General features: G+C 35.2%; 1 protein-coding gene across 8 annotated transcripts in view; it reads right to left on the bottom strand.

Annotated features, from left to right (window-relative positions):
- CDH12 (cadherin 12) overlaps positions 1-25718 on the bottom strand; it is a 511787-nt gene that overhangs the window by 257147 nt on the left and 228922 nt on the right. The window contains exon 1 of one of the 8 annotated variants that reach the window (XM_048939409.1): positions 23398-23655. The exons of the other annotated variants lie outside the window; for them this stretch is intronic. The gene's annotated coding sequence lies outside the window, so the exon portion shown is untranslated. Of the gene's footprint in view, positions 1-23397; positions 23656-25718 lie in introns of those variants that run through there. 8 annotated transcript variants of the gene reach the window in all.

Consider the following 25718-nt stretch of genomic DNA (forward strand, 5'->3'; position numbering starts at 1 on the left):
ACCACAGGAAAACTTAGATAACATTTTTTATTTTCAAAAGATGAGACAGGTATCAGGTAATTAACTCTCATAACTCTTCAATATTGTCTCAAGGGCTGTGAATAGACAAACTCAATCCTGACTACAAATGAGCTGAACAATCCTAGCTTTACTTTGAGGAGTAATCTAGTTAGCATGTTACCATCCAGTGCCAGAAAGAGGAGTTTGGCTGATGCAAACAGTAACTCGATTTTATACGGTACATCTGAAAAACAAGGGCTGGTTAAGTTTTGCAGATCAATGGACCCTTGGTTTTCAATCCAGTAAGTCTCATTCATAAGTAGTCTAATTTTTCAAGCTTGAGAGTAGTCCTACCGGCTTTGGCTGAGAAACTTAAACACAATCACAGATGCATTACAGGCCTGAAATGGAATAACAAGCACTTTCAGTATGAGGTCAGTAGTGAATACACAGCTGAGAGTTAAGACAGATTATACTTTCATCTAGTTCTAAACTTGTTCTTTTAGACTGTGCTCTGTTAGCTATCCAAAAGACAGCTTGCCAGTTCATTAACTTCCTTTTCTGCTCTCTGTTTTACTGTACGTAAAAGGCATGCACTGGGATGTGCACAGAACCATAGCCATAGCCACACACTTTATTTTGTGCACTATATGCACAAGAAGCTATTAAAACATGATGGTGCTGAAAGGCTGTGACTATTATATATCCAACAATGCTCTCATCACTACTAAGCTGTCTGTTTAGCAAGTGCATACTCTTTGCTTCCAGGAAAAAAAAAAAAAAGACAATTTGTGCTTCAAATCTGCTGTTTTTATACATCAATTGGAGCACTGAATCAAGCCAGTGAATCAATATGCAAGACAGTATTTTCCTAAAATGCTTCATAGAAAGCTTCTTCAAACAAAATAGGAAAACTGTATAAATTGACATACAATGATCTTCAGGCACAGATCCACTGAAGTAAAACTCGGAGGAAGCAAGAGGTCTCATACAAATTTCACAGATCTTAGGAAATGAAATTAATATGTAGTTACCCTCCCATCCTAACAACTGTCCCTTCAACAACAAGCAGCATATAATTCCCTTCCACTTCTCTCTCATTCCTCTCCCTTCAATGGCAAGAATTCTTTAGGATGCCTGGAATACTGTGGCTTGAGGTGGTGTGAGAGCCCTAGGTGAAAGAGAAAGAAAGCACAAAGGTACCTTTTCACTCGACATCAGGCTGTTCATTTCAGCATGTATAAAACAGAAGATTCTCGGGAAGAGAGGCGCAGACTCAATTTCATGAGTTTCAGTTCAATTTTCAATCCCTAATACATTGTTGGCATAGAAGTCTGTGCCTAAAATAACACTAGTTATTTTAATACAATCAATGCATCAGACAGACGGAGAAACCACAGCTTGTTGGGCCTTTAAGAAAGAGGTTAGCCTAATGTTCTACAGCCCAAGGGAAACACAGATGATATTTATATTACCCCTGAACATGAATAATAACACTAAAGGTTATAGGGTTATTCCATTAACTGAATCCATCACCGGACAGCATGAAAATTGTATTAAGTTTCCCGACAAGGTCTTGGGAGAATTGTAACAGGTCCATTTATGTTATTTTTGATTCTGACTAAATTAAGTGAAGGTTTTACATCTAAAAGATTTTTATTTGGCCATAGATCAATATTCAATTGCAAGTTTCACTTTATCCTGTCCTGCATACTGTAAAAATTTTCTTGCTGAGATTTATGAGAATATTTAGTAAGAGCTATGTAAGTAACTGTTTGTTTTACAAATATTTGTCTTCCAAATGAAAGAGCTGTAAATCATGTCCAGGTACAACTTCTTAATAAAAATTCAGATTCAAAATTTTAATTTCAATATATATTAGTTTGGGAAGTTAGCCTGTGAAAGACAGAGGCATTTACACTCTGTCTCTTTCAGCCACCTTCCATCCAAAACTAGCACGAAAGTATGGTTCTGATAATTATATGACACACAGAGAAGAATTAGGAAGAGAGTGGTGATATGGTAGTGTTACAGTCTGGCTTGAATTATGAGCTATTCTATGGTTCCAGGAGATTCATCACTCCGTAGAAAACTCAACTACTCAATCACCAGCTTTAACAATCAAGAATAAGAAAGTGCTTTTCTCTGGGTCTCTAACACATTAAAAAACATAGTCTAACCATGAAAATGATCCAGTCAAGTTTTCTGGAGATCAAAGTGAAAGGAGAAACTATTTTCTTCTCTAATTATTTTCTCACTTGGTGATGTTTTATTATAAATCTAACTCTCCTATTCTCCCACAAAATTTCCTGTGAAACTCTGCAACTGTGAGGGTTGCAGAATCACTCTTCTGTGAGGGTTTGAGGTCACTCTTCTCACAAGGAGGAAAAGGGTAAAGCTGTCTTGGCAACCTGGCAAATTTGTTATGAAAAATTTAGGCAGGAGGGAGCATGCTAATTCTAGGAAATGACAGCAGTAACTACTGTGTATGTTTGAGCAGGTAGTAGGTAAAAAAAAAATTTCTCCTCCTTCGTTTAGAATCAACTGCCTTCCATACTTCCCATTTCTAATGTATCCTCCAGCCCCAGCAACACATCCAAATATAACTGCAATATCCTACAAAATGTTCTTTTCAAAAATAGATGGCCAGAGCAGCCAGCGTGGCCATTCACTACTACACCAATTCTGTTGCCTGCAGCAGTATTTCAACCCAGAAAATTGTACGTGCAAAGAAATATTACAGAAAAGACATATTCTAGTTCATAAGAATAGAATAAAAAAAAAAAAAACAAACACAAAACATATATATGTATATCATTTGCAATCAGAAACAATCTATTCTATTATATTTACTTACAGGAAGTCTAATTTTGTAGAGTTTTTAACAATGCTGAAACAATACACATAGAAGTTCAGAAGTGCACGTACATTTACACCTATTATCTATGGAGAAGATGAGTTAGTTACGCTACAGATACACGTATTCTTTATGGGGCAGGCAAGCTCACTCTGAAATTATCACAAAAATCCCATATAGAGGGGAAGAGAAATGAAGCATTCACTTTTCACTATGCATTCACTTATCTTCATAGAGTCATAGAATGGTTTGGATTGGAATGGACCTTTAAGACCATCTAGTTCCAAACCCCCTGCTATACGCAGGCACCTCCCTCTAGACAAGGTTGCTCAAACTCCATCCAACCTGGCCTTGAATGCCTCCAGGGAGGGCGTTCACAATCTCTCTGAGCAACCTGTTCCACTGTCTCACCACTCACACAACAAAGAACGCCTTTCTAATATCTAGTCTAAATCTACCTTCCTCCAGCTTGAAGTCATTTCCCCTCATTCTGTTGCTACATATTCTTATAAAAAGTTCCTCTGCAGCTTTCATGTAAAATCCCTTCAGGTACTGTAAGGCCTCTATCAGGTCCCCCCAGAGCCTTTTCTTCTCCAGGATGAAGAGCCCCAGGTCTCTCAGCCTATTCCCACAGTGGAGGTTCTCCAGCCCTTTTATCATGGCCCAGCTCTGTACCCATTCTAAGAGCTCAATGTTCTTCTTGGGTTGCGGGCCCCGATCTGGATGCAGTACTCAGGTGGGTTCTCACGAGAGCAGAGGGGCAGAATCACCTCTGTTGAGCTGCTGGTTACACTTCTCTTGATGCAATCCAGGATACAGTTGGCCTTCTGAGTTGCTAGCACACATTGCTGGCTCATGTTGAATCTTTCATTTCCCGATAAGGAGAAAAGTGTTGCCTGCTTGGTACAAGAAACCTAGGTAAAATGCTGTGAAGACTAGGTAGCTTTTGACTGTATGTGTGAGTGAGGAATTGTTTTTTATTACAACAGATAAAATTGGCAATTCATGTTATACAATCTGAATGTCAGATGTACTGTAATGTGTTTAATACTCACAACTATAAAAAATGATTTAAGAAGCAATATATGATGTTAGTGAGTAATTTACAGATGACCACTGATACAGATTGAGAATTTCCTGAAGAGCAAGCTTAAGACAATGTAGCCACCTATGCTTCTCTTGACCTGTCCTTTGCCCTTAGCTCACAAGCACATGTTGAAACAACAGAAAATGAGACACTATTATCATCTTGGATAATACTGAATTCTGCTAATTACCATTCCCTTTCCAAGAATCAAAATGATTCAGAAAATGAAAAGACAAAAAGAAAAAAAAATAAATAATGCTTTCCTTGCTTTCTGGTAGATGGGTCAAATATTGTTTCACCATACTTAATCATGCACATGTAAATTTCCTCGCCACTTCATCAATGTATCTGTCCATGCTACATACTGACTGTCTTGCTCTTCCCTTGCAATTTGCCCCCTGAAACTTTCCATACATCTCCACCACTTTTCAAAATGTCAATACTCATGTTCTTAGATTTTCAAAACATATGACATTACATCTGTAAGTATTATAATCTGTTTCACTGAATATTAAATTCACAGGCACTGCAACACAAATGACAATGAGTATGCTATTTAATGTATATATAAAGTTTTCCTTTGCTTAACAGATCAGACTTTCAACGTCACAGAAATAAATGTGTATTTTCCTAGAAAGACCATTTATCCAGTTTTTTGCCAAGGTTAGACAAAAGGCATATAGAATGACCAAGGGAGTAAAAAATACACAATGAAACCCCACAACCAAGGGTAATGCATACGTGTCAAAATAAATAACACTCCTAGATAAGTTCTGCAGAATACTGCTGAACTCAAACTGTAGAATTTTATTATATTAATTATGATTTAGGGGAAGTTCATAAATACTAAGTTGTTACTTATGGATGGCCACACAGTCCCTTAGATGATAGGGCTGGAATTCATACACTGACACCTTTCTTCATTTTCAGTAACAACTGAAGTAAATGCAGTTTTGCCCAGTGTCAATGGCTTTTCCAGACTTTTTTCAAGTCTGAAAAATCAATTCAGTTACAAACAGGTTAAATATTATACACTGCTTTCAAGAAGTTTAACTGTGGGATTTTTAATTCCATCATGACAAGAAAATTCTGGAGCTTTCTTTACAAATAGAAATTTAGAAGGTCTAAAGATGTGTTTATTTTACGTGTAACAGTAGCAGAAAATCTATCATAGCATATTATATTTCAATCATACTTATTTTATAGATAGGTCAGTGAAAAGTAGTATCCTATTACCATTTCACAACAGAGATAACATCAGGTTGTCTAAAAGCATGGCTGATAGCAGATAAGCAGCAACCTAATCATCTTGTCAAAACATTATTGAAACAGACTAAATTGACTAAATTGTATAGGGTTATAGCCTCAAATCATGTTTATTTAATAGCAAAAATGAAGAACACAGATAGTAATACAATATATTACCAGGATTAAGATTGAAACACCAAGAATAATATATAGAGTAAATAATATATTACAATCATTTTAGGTATTTTATGGTCTCCTTCAATGGTAGTTGCAAAAAGTAAATAAGAACTCGGTATCACCTACACCTCTGCAGATAAAAAATACTAAATTATCAAACTACTTATACTCAATATCATCTTTGAAGCAAAGTGTTGAAATATACACAGAAAACTGAAAGAATGAGTTTTGTTATAGTCAGACTATGTTACAACAGCTCAGGTAGACAGGAGTCTACCTGAGGACAATTCATTCCACTGCATTTCAGATACCTAAATTAGCTGGCTAAATTAACCAGCTCATCCCCTAATGAAGTGAGAGATGTAAAAGCCTTCAATATTTATTGAAAAGAAATACACTTCTTTAGAGAGTAATTCAGAGTGCCTCCCTTTCTCTGTGCACTGGTTTTATGAGCCTACTAAACTTCCTAAAATAGATCTTTAGATCGGTGTACTATATGTACACATTGTAGTATTGATCTGTATAAGGATCTCAACTCCTCATACAGCTAAAATATTGAATTAGTGGTGGAAATGGCTTATAATTGTAAGTCATCTGGAATGTTAAGGTAACAGAAACAGGATTGCCTTCATTTTAAGATAAGACACTCCAAGTAAATGAGCTCTCTGTTATTCGAAGGGTGAACAGATCACTGATAGTAACTTCCTAGCTAGGGTCCTTTTTGAATATGTTACCTTCTTTCGGGCAAGGAGAAGCAATTCTACAATTCTATGATTCTGTGATTCTATGATTCTATGATTCTAAGAAGCAGTAATAACATTTTGCATTTAAAGGCGTATTACTGTTTTATTTCCTACTTTTTCCTTGCATGCATTTTCCAGCACTGAACACTAACAGTTTAGTTTGAAGGTTTAAAGTTACTGCAACATTTACATAACCTGCAAACTACTTAAAATTTTAATTCAGTTGGTTTCATAAATTCCATATCTCTACACTATAAAACGAATAAAGTTGTAAATAATATGATATTTGATTCTGTCATTTTGTATGTTTTTGTGATGCCTTCAGCAGTTTTGCAGGTTGCACATCCTGATGTGTTCATTAAGATACTTAGTATGGTCAACTAAAGCTTCCTGTATTTACCAGTCATACTCACTTTACTGTGCTTATAGACCTCCAATAATTCTCCAAATTATAGACCTCTGCTCTTCTTTCTCTTGCTAGTTAGAACAATCTCTTTTTTCTTTTTTTTTTTTAATCTTTTGGAAGGTGAATAGATTCTAATAAACAAGTACTTGTGTTTTTACAACATGCAAATAGAGTGAATGCTATGCTGACAGATCTACTGAGTCTTATTTTGCTGCGGGTGTTTACAAATGGCTTCATAAAATCTGTTTTAAGAAAAGATTGCTTAGTATGTGTGTAAACTCATTGTGTGTTCTAAGTTAAGAAATGTAACATCACAAATGACATTTTGGTCTTTTTAACCTTGGGCTAAGAACTGAATTTGTTTTCAAGATTTGAAGAGTTTCATCATGTTAGGCCTTTACAGATTTGCTAGAAACATTCATATCCTAAATGCACTGCCTTTGCAATCTCTGCCACCAAGTTAGACCTCTGCTTCACAAATTAGCAGCATAAAAATTAGCCCACACAGAAAGGCCTTTTGCTTAATTATTACCATGCTACTTTTATTTTATTTTTCTGTTGTTTCACGCAACTATGAAAAACATTTAAGCCACTGAGTCTTTCTGAGATCGACTCAGAATATACCACTGGACTGAGAAATATATTATTCCCATGTTTAAAGTCAAGAGAATGGAGAATGGTCTCACCCTGGCGGAGCCTTATCAGTCATTCTGAAAATGACTGGAACAGTGCTTCTTCCATCAAAATGCTTTGAAACACAGATAATGGGAAACAACATGCAAGTTTAAAAAGCTTAAAATTATTTTTGTTGAATAAAAATAACATTTTTGGTAATTTTTAAAAAACCTGAAGGGATTTTACAATTTGGTATTCTACCTATAAAACGACTATGATCAAATCACTTCTCTGTCACAGGGGCAGACTGTATTGTAGAAATCCATGGTCCACCTCCATCTTCTATACTGTGGGTGGTTCTGGTCCTCCTTTTCTACACCTCAAAATGGAAACTGCTTGGAGATAAAAGAGATGGAGTGCCTTCCCTGCCCTGAATGCCTGGGGGAGTAGAAACCCTCCATCATGAAGAAGCTGAATTGTGGTAAAATTTTTTAAGTGAAAAGGCATGATTTGTACAGGGATTGATTAAGCATTCTCTTTCAAGAGAAGAACTAGGAATAATAAATTATGCTAGGAGTCAGGCTCAAGATAGCTCCTACTTTTGTGTTTGTTTGTTTGTTTTTTTTTAATTGGGGAACTTCTTGCCAGAAAATAATCAATTACCAAAGTTTTACAACATATCTAGAGGATACATGAGAATTTAATGGAAAAGGAATCCACAGGTGGTTGCTAAATACCTAAACAAAACTCAAGAATACTCCTTAAGTTGAAAATACGCTAGAAAGACATAAGAATGTCCTTTAGGCTTCCTGAATTCCTATACTCTTTCCTAGGCATTAGATTACTGTCTGGAAAGATATTAGGTTATATGGACATGAAATATGACTAAAAATAGCCATTCTTAATACTTTAATTAAAGCATTCATGAACCTAAGATAGAAATTCACATTTAATCTATTCCAAATATCACATGGGAAGAAAAAAAAAAAAAAGAAAAAAAAGTTTAGTTTTTCTGTATTGCATTACTTGTTTTTAATATTCTTATACAGTTATTTCAAATCTTCTCAGGAAGCATTACACTAACTACCTCATTTTCATGTAAAACTTCAAATTGAACAGATTAAATCTACAACACGCTTATTCTATAGTTTTAATTTTCCTTCTGAATTCATAAATAATCTTCTAAGAAAAATAACCAGTGAAGCATTTCTTCCCCACTATTCTTCCCCACATTCTTTCTAGATGAGTCTACAGCCACAGATTTATGCTAAGCATCAATAACACAAGTCTGCAGTTGTTTCATCCTTTACATCCTTCAGATGTGGAATGGAATGAAGTTCAGATGTTGATCACTGCTGCATCTCTTTCCATTTGTTCTGTCTGGTTCTGGAGGGAATTAAAAAAATTCCCACTGGTCTCTTTTTTCATTTCTCCATTTAATTGTAATGCTTTCAAGCCTGTTGCTAAGAGACAATCAAAAGAAGAAAAAAAACCCTACATATAGAAACTAAGAAAAAGTCCTTACTTTGGGAAAAAAGCTTCCAGAGTGCCTAGCAATCTTTCCAGCTGGCATGAGATATAATGCGTAGTAACCCAGCTCTGTCCTTTACACCAGAGAGAGATTAGTTGCTCCACATAGACTATAAACTACAACTGGCAGCCTTATACAACAAAAACAGGCAGCCGCAATCCATTGAACCTGATTCTGTGCCAAATGCCTCTAACCATCTTTATGGCCAAGGGATCAAACTATAATTCTTCAGGTAAATACATTTCACTAAATGACTCCTTTCATTTCAAGCAAATAAGAAGGAGAACAAATGAAAACACAAGAGACAGAAAGAGGAACATAGTAGCAGAACCATAGCAGCCCACATTCAATGTAATTAGCAGTTGTTCTGGAAAATGCTAAGAAAGTCAGACCAAGCACTTTGCATTTAAAATTAATACCCATGGCTACATCGTGGCAGGGGTCCAGAAGAAGAAAATGAGGAGTCGGAAGAGTTGAAAACATAAGCTGTGAGAACGCTGCTTTCTATCCATACAGTCAGTAGCAGTCTTAGAGGAGCTGCCCAAAAATCTTAGTTCTGTTTGGCTTCCCAGGGACCAGTGAATACCTCTCAAACAGCAGGATGGTGGTTATCTGCTGCTAGCTTTCTTTTTGTGGATACTGCTCCATACTTAGACATCCGTAGGTGCAGAGTACAAATACAGCACAAGAGCATCAGTCATATATAATTCAGTGGCCAAACATTACCAGTCAAATGCCATCTAGAAATCACAGATATTTTCCTTACAGGAAGAAAAATGATGAACCAACACTTGAAAAACATTTAGCTTGTCTCTCTCTCCTTACCCATTCCTGTAACAATACTTCTGCAAATCTGTTTGAGTGCTTTTGGCCTTTGGTTTCAGAAGGTGCAGAGTGGGATCTGCTTTATTGGTCACAGTGAACTGCAGTGCTCCTTTCCTTTACCAAGCCTAGGCAGAACAAGGCTGGGTGCAGCTGCATCCTGGGCCAGGAGGTGCACTGGGAAGAAGCAAGGCTACTCCCTCCTGCAAGCAGTAAGGATGCCCAGCGGACAGAGACATCTTAGCCTCCAAAATGAGAGCCAGTCTCATCCTAGGGATTAATAAAATATGCTGGCACTGCTCCTGATTCAAAGCTGGGACAAATAACGGGACTGGAAGACAAGAGAAAGCTGCAAAAACAAAGTCGGCAAGAGAAATTTCTGTTTGCAGACTCCCCTAGTTTTCTGTCTTGTTCTGAGCTCTCTGTTTCAAAACATTCATGCTTCTGTTCTCTGCAGTAATAAAGCCAGCAATAGAGATTCAGAATGCAATCAGTGCTTAGAGGATGGTAATTTCCAGACTGACTGCAGTCCCATCACACAATAGGTAAATGATATTTCCAAGGGCACTTTGCAGTTTCCTCCTCTCAAACTAAATATGGAAGCCTGGAAATCCTGTGAGCAAAGGTACTCAGTGTGACTCAGGGCTGACACAGGCACTGCAATGGGAGCCTTATAATGACAGTATTTTTGCATAAGATAGTGCTTAATTGGATTCACTTCATTTTAAGAAAAAAAACACTTATGGGTTTAAGTAGTATTTGTATCTTATTGTTTGTGAGTCTTTATTTGCAACTGAATCTGCCTCCCTCCTACTCTTTCCCTGAAAAGAAGGATAAATATGAAGTATATGTTTTTTTTTTAGGGCGAAACCATCCATTAAACACTCATGCACAAACACACACATATAATGCATCCACAGGCAATCCATGAAAATCTAGTTACCTGGTGATCACTTTCTACTTTCTAGAAAACAATTTTCCATCTCTCTGTGCATTTTATCAGTTAGCTCTGTACGAAACTGAAAGGATAACAAAAATTAGAGCGAGGAGAAAACTTATGGAAATATGAGAGACTCCTTATCTTCCTGAAAGCAACTTAGAAAAACATTACTTTTCTGCTATGTTTTCCATTGCATGCTTTCCCAGCTTGCCTTCACAGAATTTGAACTTTGAACATTATTGATTATGTAAAGGATCTAAAAAGTTAGAAGAATAGGTAGTTAAAACTTGGAACAGCAGTGTGTTTGTGTTTTTTTTTTTTTCCTTAAACAGCAAAAGTGCATATTTTCACCTCAAATTATTTTCCAAAATCAGCACAATATGAATCTGTACTTTCTAAAATTTTCCATATAAATTCATGCCTGCTAGAACTCCCTTAATAAGAGAACTACAGTTTATATGTTATGTTACAGTTTATATGATCTTTTTGACATCTTTTGACTCTGAACATTTACTTGAACAGTAGAAACTTTACAGAGGCATGACGTTATTTATTTTTATAACTATCGTATAAATATTAGGGAATAAAGAGGTGCAAGATAGTACAAGGAGAGATGGCTGAAGGATTTTTCATTTACAGCCACGGCTTCATTTTATTATCAGTGCTACATTAACTATTATGAGTTGTACATTTTCTCTAATAATAATGTCCAAAGAACTATCTAAGTTAATTAAGATTCTATGGTGCTAATTTAATACATGTAAAATTCATTCATTGTGAATGTTTGAAAAGGAATTATTCACCTCCCACACATGGAAAACCTTCATTCCTACAAGCAACATTAAGAAGAAGAGTTTCATCCAGCTCAACACACGTGTATGCCATATTTGACTAGATAGCTTCTCATGCTAAAGATCTTTGGAATTTTTCTAGCATTATTGGAATCAAGGATTGGAAGGCTGACTCTTTAATCATTACACTGAACAACCGCAAACAAATTTAAATACAAAACTTATGTAATTAGGTCACAAACTAAGAATAACTAAGAGTCATTTTGTAAAGAGATTGATTAATATTAATCTAAAATGCATAAACTGAAGAAAAAGAAAAAAGAAAAAAAAGAAAAAAAAAGCAAAGTATAGAGAATTCAAGCATGCATTCACAAAGTTACTTATTATGTATATAATGAGGAAGAATTTTTATGGAACTAGTCTCTTTAAAAGTTCAAATATTAAATCTGTTCTGGCATTCCTAAACTGCAGTTGTATAAATATGTGAGAAAATAATAAACTGTATCTAACTGAGAAAAGATCAGAAGTAAACTTTCCACCAAACTGCAAACTGTGAAGCTCTGAGCTCAACACAACCTAATCTGCTGAGAATTACCTTGCCCTTCAATAAAAAGTTGATGTGAAGAAATACAAGTTACATTTCAGTGCCTGTTTTAATCTAAAGGTAAACACTGTTTAATTAGACTCACTCATGAATTGCCATTCTCTCCTCAACTGTGAATTTATCTCTTGTAATAAAGTATGGAATATCAGATGCTTACTTACGATCAGCAAAGTTTGCCCTATGTGTCCTAAGTTTACAGAGTTGAGAATTTAGGATGAAAAGCGTTTTCAAAGATGAGCTAATTAATTCATTGTGAAATAAATGCCAAGGTACTATTTGTATGCTTTTTTTTCTTTAAAATACAGCTTTTAATTAAACACTGAAAAACCATTCTACTTGTGAAAATCATGCCTGCTTTGCAGTATTTTGTGACACACAGTATTGTTCCAACAAAGCTGTTTGTGTTTCTATGACACACAAGACTCAAGACACTATATTTAGTAAAACGGCCTGCTTACATTTACTTCAGCAAACAGGGTGCATGTTCAGTTAAAGATGTATTTAAATCATAGGCTAAATTACCAAAAACATTAAGATTCAGCAAACTCATGATCTTACTGTGGAGTTTTTAAATTGCACACCAGAGAAGTTTTAGAAAAAGAGAGGAAAGTTAAACTTTAAATCAATCTATGACAGCTAGCAGATGCCTATTCTTCCAAGAGAGTCAGAACAAAATGTCATTTAAGAGCTACTAACTCACTTACCAACTAAGCAAAAATAGGAATGTTCTTAAAATCAGTGAAGACAAACTGAAATATTCAAATCATACACAGGCAAAGGGCTGTGCAAGTTGGGCCTAAAAGCTGTATCAGTGAGAACATGATCTACAACTTATATTTTCCAAGGAAAATGAAATAACATGCAGGTTGCCTAGAGCAGTTGATATAAACTGCCTTTGTTCTTGTCTTTTCATCTAGTTACTCATGATTTACAGAGCTTGAGAGGAGAAACAGAATCACAATGCCTATAAATAAATGCTATATTTCAGTGCTATCAAGGCTGGGACGTAGCTGGAAGGATTTTATACAGCAAGACCCCAAACATTAACTTTTTCATGTCACCATTCCAAGTTTCCTGCATACCTTTACGAAGGTCTAAATTCCTGATTATAAAACTAGTCATTATGAAGGGATATTCTCTGTGTTCTCAAGCAACCAAATCTACCAGCATTGGAAACTCAATTATATAATGAATTAATATTTCATAAATTAAATTTTGTAAGATATACTTGGATGAACAGAACAACAAAAGTAAAATTTGATTTATAATTAAAAACTTATCAATCATTTCCAGAGTATGAGCGCAACTCACATTACATATTTGTTATTCTACTCTCTCCAGAAATTGTAATGCAACTTGTCAGGTTGTACAAGTTCTTGGTTCTGTGCAAACAACAATGTTTGTGGCAATGCCGTGAGCATTTAGAATGGATTGGCAATGGTAAAATGATTTACTACAAGCCTGATATGCCTACTACATTAGAAAACAACAGATATATAGAGAAGAATTAAATTTCAAAATGATAGAGACTTCAAATTCTAAACAACTCTGTATTTTGCCAAATTGTTCATGGTCATCTCAGCGAGAGGTAGGGCAAAAATGGAAGACTTCTAAGAAAGAGATAGGAACCATTTTATAACAGGGTCTGTATAATTATTTATCCATTAGCTCAGAATGGAACTGATAACGTACCAGGAAGTCATTAAATGTCTTTCCACAGAAAGTTAAAGTGGAAAGTTGAAGAGATTTTGAAACTGGAATCATTTCTTCTCTTATAGCTATAATTTTAAAAATACCAATACATTAGGTTGATACATTTATAGACTTCTCATTTCATATGGTTATACTTTTGAACTTCAGGTGATGCTGAGGTCTCTATGAATAGATAACCCATAGTACAGAGGAGAACTACTGTTCTCTTCTGTCAATATTACTTTAGCAGATAGTCCTTAATAGAGAAAGTATGGTTTATTCAAGTAAGCATAAGTTTTAGTAAATTTGAGGATAAGCAAAATTTTCTCAGAAGTTGAAATTAAAAAGTTGAAATTATTAAAATGACTTTGGGATCAAAGTAAAAGTTCTCAACATCTTTTCCATATAATTTTACGTAAACAAATGTACTCAACTTTATCAAGAAATACTAGATTACACTGTTAGATCAAGCATTCTGCCTAGAGAACACTCTTGTAAGCTGCTCTTCACTGCATGGCTTTTCTAGTAGAAGGATATTAACACGTATGTTAATTAAAACTCCCATCTTTTGAAAAACAAATAAAAGAAGAATTTTCTTTGGCAATAACAACATTAATATTTTGCAAAACTTACTCCTCAACCTCTTAATCAAATGGACTGCTAGCAGACCAAGTGAGAAAAGCCACGAAGACTGAAGTTCTAAGCTTTTTTGTCCTGTCTATTTCTTGTTTTTACCTCATTGTGAGTAAGAAAGAAATCAAATATACTCTGAGTTCCAAAATTCTTCCATCAGCAATTCTTTAATATAGAATTCTGCTGATTGGTCATCTGAAAACTTGAGAGATGCCTGTTGAGCAGTGTTACTCAGCAGTTGCTACCTAGCTCCTTGCGCGTGATGTCTCTTAGCAACTACTCTGTTGCTCATCTGTAATCACTTTGCTTTCCATAGAATAATTAGAAGGCCATGGGCTGTAGCAGTAGCAAAGGACAACAGGCCTTTGCCTTTAGTAGTTTGATATAAAGTTACAAAACCCAAATGCTCTTTTATATAAAGGCATTAAAGTCTGCTGAAACAAGTTACTTTCTGGTATTGCAGAAGGGCAAAAAGAAAAATATCCACTGATTTTCAAAGTCTGCATTACTACATAAGCAATAAAGATGTGTGGCTGAAGTGCAGAAGGACAGATTTTAAAAAAAAGAGAACTGTTTGTTACATGTTTTTATATCTTCCACAATGCCTTTATCAATGTGTTCCTCATCATACAAACCACTTATGGCACTTTAAATGTGCTCTTGTTTTTAAACTAGGACAACAGTACTATTTATCCACTACATTACAGTACAGCATGACCATGATTTAATGTATCCTTCTTGAATAAAATGACCATGATTTAATGTATCCTTCTTGAATAATAATAACATGTAATTTCACTGTCTTGGTGCTTTTCAGAATAATAGGCTTACCATCTAATTCTAGTAATAGATATTTATCTGTGTGGTCCTCCTTTTCTCAAAGAATTCAAAAGTCTTATAGTCTGCAAGGAATTCATACTTACATTATCTTTGAAAAGCAAGAAATAAAATTCTCCTTCTACAAATAGAATACAGAACAACTATGTTTCTAGCAAATTGGAGAGCTAAACTCACACAATTTTGACCTCAGACTAAGGCTTATTTTTGGTTATGTAAGCATTAAAATAGCTAAAAATTGGATAGGCGCTTTCACCTGAACCCACCACAGTAACCAAACAATATTTTATGAAAGCAAATACCGTAGGGTATAAAAAATATTACTAAATATTATTTAAAAAACTAAAACAAAAGACAGGCTTTTGATTAAGCAAATAACTATGCCCTAGTATTTGTGTTGGAGTTAATTCATATAGGATGGTAAGAGACAAAATAACAAAATGGCAAAGCAGGTTTTAAATGAAGATAAATTCCTCTACTTGGGGGCAGGAATAAGAAACAAAAGCATGACTGAGCTACACAGAACATGAGTTTGGACATCAACAGCAATTCAATACGGCTGGGACTAATGCTTTCATTTAAATTTATCATGGTTTAAAGACAGAAAAGTTGAGATTCAAATGGAAAAGGGTATGAAAGGATATCAGCCAGAAAACAAAAAAGGGAGATCCTTAAATAAAAGACAGTGCTTTTCAGTGAAGAAACTTTCAGTAGTAAAGTATTGTAAGAGATTAATCATTTCTAACCTTAGAGATAAAGAAATGCACTGAGGGGGAAAAAAAAAAACCAATACAAAAAGTGGGTATCTCCATTAATACCATTCTGTATCAATAGAAACAAATTAAAATTAATTTCCATCAAGTGAAAAGGAATATATCTTTGTAAAATTTGAATGTGTACAGTTAGATTTTATGTTAAGAAGTAGGGAGCTTTTTTGTATTTCCAAAGGATTTTAGCTAAGAGTAAACTTAAAAAAAAACCCTCCTCCTTTCCAGAGCCAACAGTGAAGTTATAGGCAATATAGTTTGTTAACGAACATGTTCAAGTTTTTTTTATATTGAAATTTTTTTTTTTCCAAGTGTGGAAGCTGAGTCTAGAATGAAACTGGCTTTGTACCATTCATGTATATATAAGTAAAAGATTTTGCAAATCACAATCGCTCAAACCACTGTTAAGTTATTCCATCCTGAAAAATAGTTTTAAAAAGCAGTGTAAGTTTTTTTCATTCCTTTTAAAATGTGGCAGATTTAATACTGCTTAAATATTTGAAAGAAATGCATCAATTTCCATTTTTCCCCCAGAAGCGCCTTTAAACAAGCTAAAATTAAAGTTGTCTTTTTTTGTTTTTTTAGTGTTCTTTCATCTTCTTGTATCACCATCTTTAAGTAGTTCTAATATGTCACAGAAGCCCGTTTTAAATATTACACATTTTAAGCCCCAGATGTTTTAGAGGTACATTTTTACATGACACATCTTAGATTTTCCTTTAATTAGGAATTGAAATTTTTAAAAAGTCAACTTGTAGAAATTTTATAGGGCATTTTCCCTTCTAATTCACAAAATAAGTAAAAATAAAATGAATCAGAAAGTACTTCAACCGATACTGCAATATTTGAGTTTGGCTCATTTTTACTGCAGTTAACTCAGATATCCAGTTAAAAGGCAGTAAATAAAATTTCATAAACAATTTTTCGCTATTGAAACACTGAGTAGAAATGAAGAAACATACTTTGGACACCAGTGGATGATGTTCTTACCTATTTTTCTTGAATTCATCTGGAGAAACAACACTTTAAGATCCCAATGGGGATCTTTTAATTTATTACAATTATTATGATTATTATTTTTATTCTCTGTATTTTTGATGTGCTAACCTAGGAGTGCAACAGTATCACAAGGAAAGAGGGAAAAAAATGCATGAGTTGGAAACTAATATTTAGAAACAAGGTATATTTTTTAAACTAAAAACATGAATAAGCTGATGCTCAAAATGATTGCACTGTAAAGTTCCTCTGCCATGCACAGCATCCACTAACCCCTGAGGATATCTTAAGTAAAAAGTTGCTTGACAAAGAATTTATTATCAGGAAAATGCTTTGTACGTGAAGAATGTGTTACACCCAGTCATGTTCCCATGTCATTACACAAGCATTTTATATTGAAGTGGAGATGCTGGTGTGATGCTTTACAAAATCTGAAGTTAATAAGTGCCATATCAACAGCGCATGACAGGATTAGATGTATTTCTGTCCAACTGAAACAAAAGTTGCAGTTATTCAGGCCTGACAGATTTTTTTTTCTGTTTAATTAAAATACAAGTTTTGAACAGAGAGAACTAACAAGAATATTTTGTCCATTTCTAGGCATACACATGCCACCATCTGCACATTTTAAGCATTTTCAAAGGAAAAGGGAGGGAGAATAATTCTCTCTGGAGAACATACCCTTGATTTGATGCTAAAAATTTCAAGCCAAGATATAAAATTCTGTGGGATTTTCTCCTTGGTGGACAAAAGAGCTCTTCTTAATTGTATATTTTTTACAATACACTTGATAAAACACGTCTCAACTGTCATAAGACTGTTGCAAGTTGCACACCAGGGTGCTGAGTATCTCCAGTTGTTTGCACATGTGTTGATTAGATTCCAGCGGTTGCCTGAGAAATCCTGAATAATACACTTTTACACCTGGTGCATTAAAGAAAGATCTCATTATGTGCCATTATTGCAATTTGTGAAAGAATGCCAAGAACATATTAACTACAGTGCCAATAATAAATATAATGCATAATGCAGTGAGTAGTTTGCATTTCAACTGCTTTGCAAAATTCTTGTAAGACTAACAATAAATGCTCTGGCTGAGCTTTTGAAGAAAATGTTTTGCTTATTTTTTCTTTTATTTTCTCTCTATAATTTTGCAATTCCAATTAATTTCTGAATTTTATACGACATATAGATTTCTTAAAAAGTAATTTTTGGAGTGCCACTATGGAATTTAAATACAATTAATCTTAGGGTTCTTAAAAAATATTACAGGCTATGACTTGAAGAAAATAAAACCGCCATCACTGTTGTACATTTTCAAATAGCAGCATATGAAAGAAAGTGGAAACAAAATAAATTTAGTACTGAAGCTTGATCACCCATGAATAGCTTTAAACCATTTCAGAGTTTCCCATTTAAATATGAAAAACAATAAAACTGCAAAAAAAGAATGTATTCTTTCAAAAAATGTACCTTCATTTACATTCACACAACAAGTTTGAAATTGACAAATGTTGGAATATTTGGGTTTTCCTCAGATAAAGAAAAGGTACACTAAAGCAGCACAATCAAAGGATATATGCTCTAATGATGTTAGACAGTGATTTTCATTGAAGAGACAAGCATTAGAACTCAGAAGTCTTTTTGAATCATGACAATTTTGTAGACTAAATTGAAAGCAAAAATAAAATTCAAAATCCAGATATCTCAGTAGTTGGAATAGCACAATACCTATCAAATAATGCCATTATAAATAGCAAACAAACAACAACAAAAGAACTACCAATGGTAAAGATAAGACCCTAAATGCTTTGTCAGTATGCAAATTTCTGGAATCCCCATCTTTTCACTTTTGAAGATACCTTAATAAAACTCAGGTTGGAGTAGAAAAGCAGAGAACTCCAAGAAGGATTTTGTATGAAAAATAAGAGTACTAACTATTCTCAAAAAGAAATCTAAATGTGTTTCATTTTTCCTAGTTACATATAGCAAGTTTGTTTGTTTGTTTGTTTGTTTGTTTGTTTTAAAATTGAGTCAAATAGAAGGTAAGATGCCAGAAGATTAACAAGGGCCAACAGCCATGTAAATCATTAAAGTAGTACATCCTTTTACATTCCCAATGCTGACTAGAGTGTAATCCAGTACTTAGAACTGTCATATGCAATATACAAATCCACATTCTACCAGTGAAATGAAGTCACTGTGACATTTTTGCACAGGTGTAAGAGCTGTTTGAGTACAGCATAAAATTCTGTATTCAGCAACCTTAACAGTGGACTTTTATTTCAATGATCTGTAAGAAAGGAATGATGTGGCTCATTTTGCAAATTTATCTTAGACCGTTTTCTACTTTTTTTTTCTTCTAATTGATTTCAATTAGGTGAGCTGCCAAGCATGGACAGTGAACTTTGTGTATTTAAAATGATCCTCCTTAAGAATGTATCAGAGGCAAAAATAGAGTACTGCACTACAAGACTGATTCACACTGAGGAAAATCAACTCTAGTTTAGATGTTGTGAGAAACTGAAAGGGGGTAGTTTGATCATATAACATTGATATTTATTAGATGATGAATGCTAACAAATTTTTGCTCAATGAGAAGAGTCATTCGTTGGAAAGAGATCACCCCAGCTGTCAGATTTTTAAATGCCTGCCTTTCATATTTCAGTGAAGGATAATTTTCCATAGCATAATGCAGCCCTCTAAACAACATTTACCAGCAAGCAAACAATAGCTACGTAGACAGTAGTGCATTTTGTGATAACACTACTATATATTCAAGAGAAAGAAGTTACATAGTCATTTGTCTTTCTTATACATGACTTTAAATTTGAAGTATTTATCAGATTCAGCCTGCCAGCATCAATATGCTAGTTTACACTGTTACAGAAGCGTAAAAGAACACTTCATGTCTCAGTGCAAAGTAATCTTTCCTTTACACCTCATTCTCATTTGGTACTGATCAAGATAACTGAAGCAATCTTCTTGATGACAGCGGATAAAATGGCTACAAGTTTTTTTCTTCCCAATACACCCATTATGGAGGTGTAACCAGACTGTAGCTCAGCACCACACAACCATTTGCTCATTACCCCTCAAAGGGATGAGGAGGTAACTGTAAACAAAATAGAACTCCTTGGTTGAGATAAAACTATTTTCTAAGACAGAAGAGAAAAACAGAAACAAAAATGTGCTGATAACAATGTATATCGCTACAGTGCAATTACTCACCAAGTGCTGACAGATGCATGGCAATAAATTCAACTGCCCAGTGACCAATGCCCCACAGCACCATAGGGTTTCATTCACCTTGCCCCCGCGATGCCCCACAATCCCGAAGCAGAAGACACTCTCAGACAACTGGCCACAGCATGGTGTCATGTGGCATGCAATGATTCCCAGCCTCATTTAGCGTGATCATAGAATCACAAGGTTGGAAAGGATGTACAAGATCATCTTGCACATGTACAAGACCAACCGTCCACCCATTACCATTACTACCACAAGCTACTAACCCATATCTCATAGCTCCTCACCCAGACACCTCTTGAACACTGCCAGAGATGGCGACTCCACCACCTCCATGGGCAGGTCATTCCAGTGCCTGACCACTCTGTGAGAGAAAAAACTTTTTCCTTATATCTAATCTAAATCTCCTCTGGCACAATTTGTAGCCGTTTCCTTGGGTCAATTTCGTTGCCTGGGAGAAGAGGCCAAACCTCCTCATCACAACCTCCCTTCAGGAAGCTGTAGAGTGCAGTGAGGTCTCCCCTGAGTCTCCTCTTCTCCAGACTAAACAATCCCAGCTCCCTCAGCTCAGTCTTATAAGGATAAGACTTGTGCTCCAGACCCCTCATCAGTTTTGTTGCTCTTCTCTGGACATGTTTCAGGGCCTCAATGTCTTTCTTGTAGTGAGGGGCACAAAACTGAACAAAATACGTTAAGTGTGGCCTCACCAGTGCTCAGTGCAGGGGTCCTGGCCCCACTATGTCCCGTGCCCTACACTATCACTGTAGCATCTTTGCCCCAGGAAGACCAACAGCCAAACATTAGTGTGCTATTAACAGTGTTTTGTCTGAGACCCGAACATCAATAAGGAGGTAAGCATCAGCTCCTGAACTTTTCCCTCTTTTTCTCTATCACATCAATATTATATTTGCAGTGGTGTGGTTGATAACAACATTATTTGTATTGTTTTACAAGTTATTCACTTCAAAACCTTCTATTTCTGTCTTTCTCATTTTTTAAATAATCCCATTTTCTTTCCATAATTTATTCTAAAACTTTGATATTCCTCTGTTTTTCTTTCAGAGGAAAAATCACCATTTTCCTACTGTCACTGCTGTTGCTGTTGCTATTACAGTGACATGTGCTTCATGAAGAGTCACTCACATTCATTCCCTAATTTCTGTATTTCTATTTTACAGATACAACACAATATGTCTTTCAAACCTCCTTCTTCACAAGTCTGAAATTTCTAGCATGCCTTGTTTCCTTATTTTGAAGTATGAGTCATTCCATATTAGGGCTAGAAGAGTCATGTCAGTACTGAGCTCTGCTGTATCACAATACTTGACAGGATACAGTAGGTTGTATGAACCCAAATGTATTCCTCCTTTATAATGCACTTTCATTCCTGTTCTTCACAATTTATTTTACTCCCCACGATTCACATTAATCTAGAATTTATCTAGCCTCAGCTTGAATTTGAACTGTCTGTTGTCTGCGTATCTTCACTTCATGTGCACAGCTTTTTCTTTTTTCAGCTTGCCTTTTTACTCTTCACTGGCTTATCACACAGATAAATACATATAATGCCTTCATACGGTTGCCTGAAGCAGTGGTGCTAACCTCTCCTGCTATCCTAAAGCTAGGATATTCGTTGGGTTCAAAAGTGATGCATTTCCTTACTATCAGTCCATGAGTATGATGAGCAGAGAAAGGACGAGCTGCCTAATGGAATTGAGAGCAGCATCATTTATTGAGGAAAACATGAACACCTGCATAGGATTAGATGAATTTAGCGATTCCCTATTTTATTTTCTTATATAGAAGTTCCTTGTCAGAGTCAACCAGTTTCTCCCCTGACTGTGCTATATTCTTCCCACAAGATAATTCTGTTAGAAAGTATATAGTTTCAGACCAAGAACTCTACAACCCTTTTTCAACATAAGCAGGACAGCAAACGCTTAGTAAGAATGGGAATAGATAAAAAAATGTACTGCAGCATTCCCTTTCAACATTCAACAACAAGCAGCACAGAGATTATCACATTTGGAACCCTCATCCAAAGTATTGCATTGAAAGGGCATCACAGGATCTACTCTATACATTTTTTTTTATATTATTTATTTATTTTTTTTCTAAATCCCATTATTTTTATTTGGTTTGGTTTTATTATTTGCCTGGTAATTTCACAAGGGCCTCTTATTTGTAATGACAAGTATCAAACAATCAGTATATTGACCTTCTCTATTCAGCTTAAATAGCATATAAAGTAGAAAAGCTAGCTTTTAGTCTGAGTTGGAGATGGTACATATTTGAAAAGGCTGGAGTATGAATGATCTGTGCTCATATAAAGCACAGTCACAAATACTTTCTTTAAAAACACTACTAGTCAATGAAGATATTTACATATATTCCCAACTATTTGACAAAAGTCATCCTCCTTGCTGGATGTAATGATACAATCAGAGGCCTTCTCAAATTCTTAAATAATTATTGCATTCATAAATGACACTGTAAACTGAAATCTTTATAACCCGAGTAACATTTCTGAGATAAACACGTTATGGTTAAACAAGTTAATTTATTTGCATCACACTCTTCTGAAAAGAGTTTTACAAGTTACCTATTTTAAGCTCAGCCTTATTTTTATATATTTTTTATATATTTTATATATATTATATATATGTAATATTTATATGTTCTTTCCCTTATTTGCTGAGTGAAGGAAATTATTGGCATGATATTAGAAAAATATTCTAAATGTGGATTTTAAAATTCAAGTAAGGAAAGAGTTAACAGCTTATTTATGATAGAAGGTGCCAAGAGGATGGAAAAAAAATAACACGAAGGCAAAAAACATATAATTTTCAATCAAGTAAACAAACCTGCTCAGTGATAAAAGGCCAAAGCAGCAGTGAGGAAAATGGAGAAGGGATATAAGTGAGCCAGAATCACATTTTAGATAAATTCTGCCTAACTGCACTGAGAGTGCAGCAGCACATAGGAAGAAACTGATCACACTTAAAGGAAGATTACTGCTTCCTATAAAACCACTTCTTTTCCCCCTCACAAAATTTCCCTCACCTCCAATCAAAAGCCTCTTAAAGTTTGGCTTATAAAGTCAACACAGGACTTGTTTCTTCATCACTGCAAGGATGTTTATCAGACTCCCGAGTCCAAATCTCGCCTGCTATCAGGTTTGCAGTCACTCAGCAACCAATTTGTCATCTTTACTCTACTTATAAAAAGTTTTATAACCTTTCATCTTTAACTAAGGTCTGCTATCTGCTTCTGTGCTGGGAAATAAACAAGGAGATGCAGGAAACCCCTACACAACCCTCCTGCTTAAAACACTTAGAACTTGTATAGCAAGTACTTTATGCCCAGTACAGCTGCTGGCAGAGAAATTGGCTCCGATCTTACCTCCCACGTCTCTTGCAGCTTAACCGCTTCCGCTGGGTAGTTGTTTATTTTTCTTTCCTTTTCACATCCCTGACCTTTTTTCTAATGTGTTGAGCAGAGTTTGGAGTCAGAGTGATGAATGAGATGCGATGATGAGAATCATAGTGAGGATGCAGCACGCAGGGCTCTTTCCCGGGCAACATAGTAGCCGACGGAGGAGGGGGGAAGTGAAAATCTGACAGGTTTAGCTTGCTGACAGCCCATGTTTATAGGCTCTGTAAAGAATACAGATGAGACAGAGGAAAGGCAGAGACGACAATGACATAATAAATCTTAGCTACAGTATTTTCAGCCCCTAAAAAGTGAAGAAATAAAATCAAGTTTGGGATGTTGTTAATGGTGAGGCTGTCACAGAACAGACCTCTTCACTATCTGCTTCTCTGGATTAGATTAATAGATACACTAGACTTCTCTGTAAAATACTTATTCCATCTGCACAGAAAATTGCAGCTACATTCCCCTTTGACCGCAAAATAATTTAGGTAATGAGTTAGGCATTCCAGCTCTAAAACACAGGGTGATCCATCTGCATACTTCTCACCAATATTCCTGACCAAAAGGAGAATTATTAATGCTTCAAAACTCTCTGAAGATTAAAAAAATAAAAAATAATAAAACAAGGAGAAAGGGTCATAATAATGACCAGCCTCTATTGTGAAAGGAGAATTGTCTCCTCAACTGCTTCAAACATTGTAGTTGTTTGACTTCATGGGAACTATGCCAGTTTGTTGCCGGGTAAGGTTATGGCCTCTAGCTTTCACTTGGGAAAAATTCCAAGTAAACCTTCTGTAAATTCCAAGATGCTAAACAAAGACTTCAGGGTTTATCTTAATACCAGATTTTTAAATGTTCAGGTTTTTTTCTCCTCCAAGGCCTAACTCTCAAATATGATAACTCTTCACTGTTTTGCTACACTCACAATGAATGTGGCTTATCTGATACAAACTGATAATTCACTCTGCCTCCAGTAGGCTACATCCTGCAGACAGGCTTTTGCCACTTCACTTAATCTTGCAGGAGCTACAGATTTCCAGCATTCCCATTCAAGACAAAAACAAAAACAACAACAACAACAAAACAACCAAACTAACAAACAAACAAAAACAAGAACAAAACACATAGACACAAACAAGCCAACAAACAAAAAAAATCCTAAACCCATAAAACCACTATGCACATATATTTATCACAGTAAAATATTTTTATTATTTTATTATTTTTAAGCAATTATCAACACATAGCAAGAAAAGACAAAGTAAGAGTTGCCTTCTGCCTAATTACTAGCAAGGATAGAATGAAATTCCTTGTCAGAAGCTGTAAAGTTTGTATTTCTTTTAATTCAACTGAGTACGGTGCTAGGTATAGGAAATAAAATGATCACCTTCCTACTCTTCATAGATTATCTTATTGTTCAGTGTAGTAAAGGGAAGACCTAACTGAACTAAAAGAGAAGTCATTAATTATAATTCAGACCTAAAAAAACACACTGAAACATGCATGTGTTTCCCTTGGTGTCCTCTCACAGAGATGAGTATGTTCAGGCCAGCAATCACACTTTCAGCAACTGATTTGTTAAAATAAAGCAGGCTCAACCTCCAAAATAAGACTCTCCAGCCTACAAATCTAACCCAAACCAGAACAGCTGACCTGTGCATCAGCAAGCAAACAAAGTTTGCATAGTGTTGTGTGAAAGACAGAACCATACAGGACAAAAAGTATTGATTCCCATAACTGCCTTTAAGACCAATTATTGGTCTCTATTTATACAAGTATTCTTGTCAAACTGAGGCCATGTGCTAAATTTAAACAATGTAAGATTCATAGAAAGGGCAAGTTTTCATGATAACAAAACTTCTTTATGGCACAGAAACAAACATCACAAAAATAATCACTAACCATTTCTAAGAGCAAGAATAATTCTATTCCTGAAATTAGGATGACGTCTGAGGAAGTTTCATGTTAAAATCTCAAATAATTATTTAGAGCTCAAAATAGTCAGTAATTCATGTATCATTTTCATAACATATATTAGTAGTTTTTAAACTTGTTTAATTTTGAAGGCAAAGTGGTTTATCCAATATCTCCTAGAAAGACAAGAATCGAAAGCTGTAAACTATAATTTCCAACCTTGTGACCTAATTCGGACATGATGTTGCATGCCAGAATTAGCAGTATGACTGCTACTTTTTAACTGCTTGTCCTGAACCATCAAGTGTACCATTAACTGCTGTATATTTATTACCAACAGTGTATTTATGCAGAATGTTATTTTTTTTCTAGTC

This window comes from Lagopus muta, chromosome 3 (assembly GCF_023343835.1).
Source record: "Lagopus muta isolate bLagMut1 chromosome 3, bLagMut1 primary, whole genome shotgun sequence".
NCBI classification, from domain to species: domain Eukaryota; kingdom Metazoa; phylum Chordata; class Aves; order Galliformes; family Phasianidae; genus Lagopus; species Lagopus muta.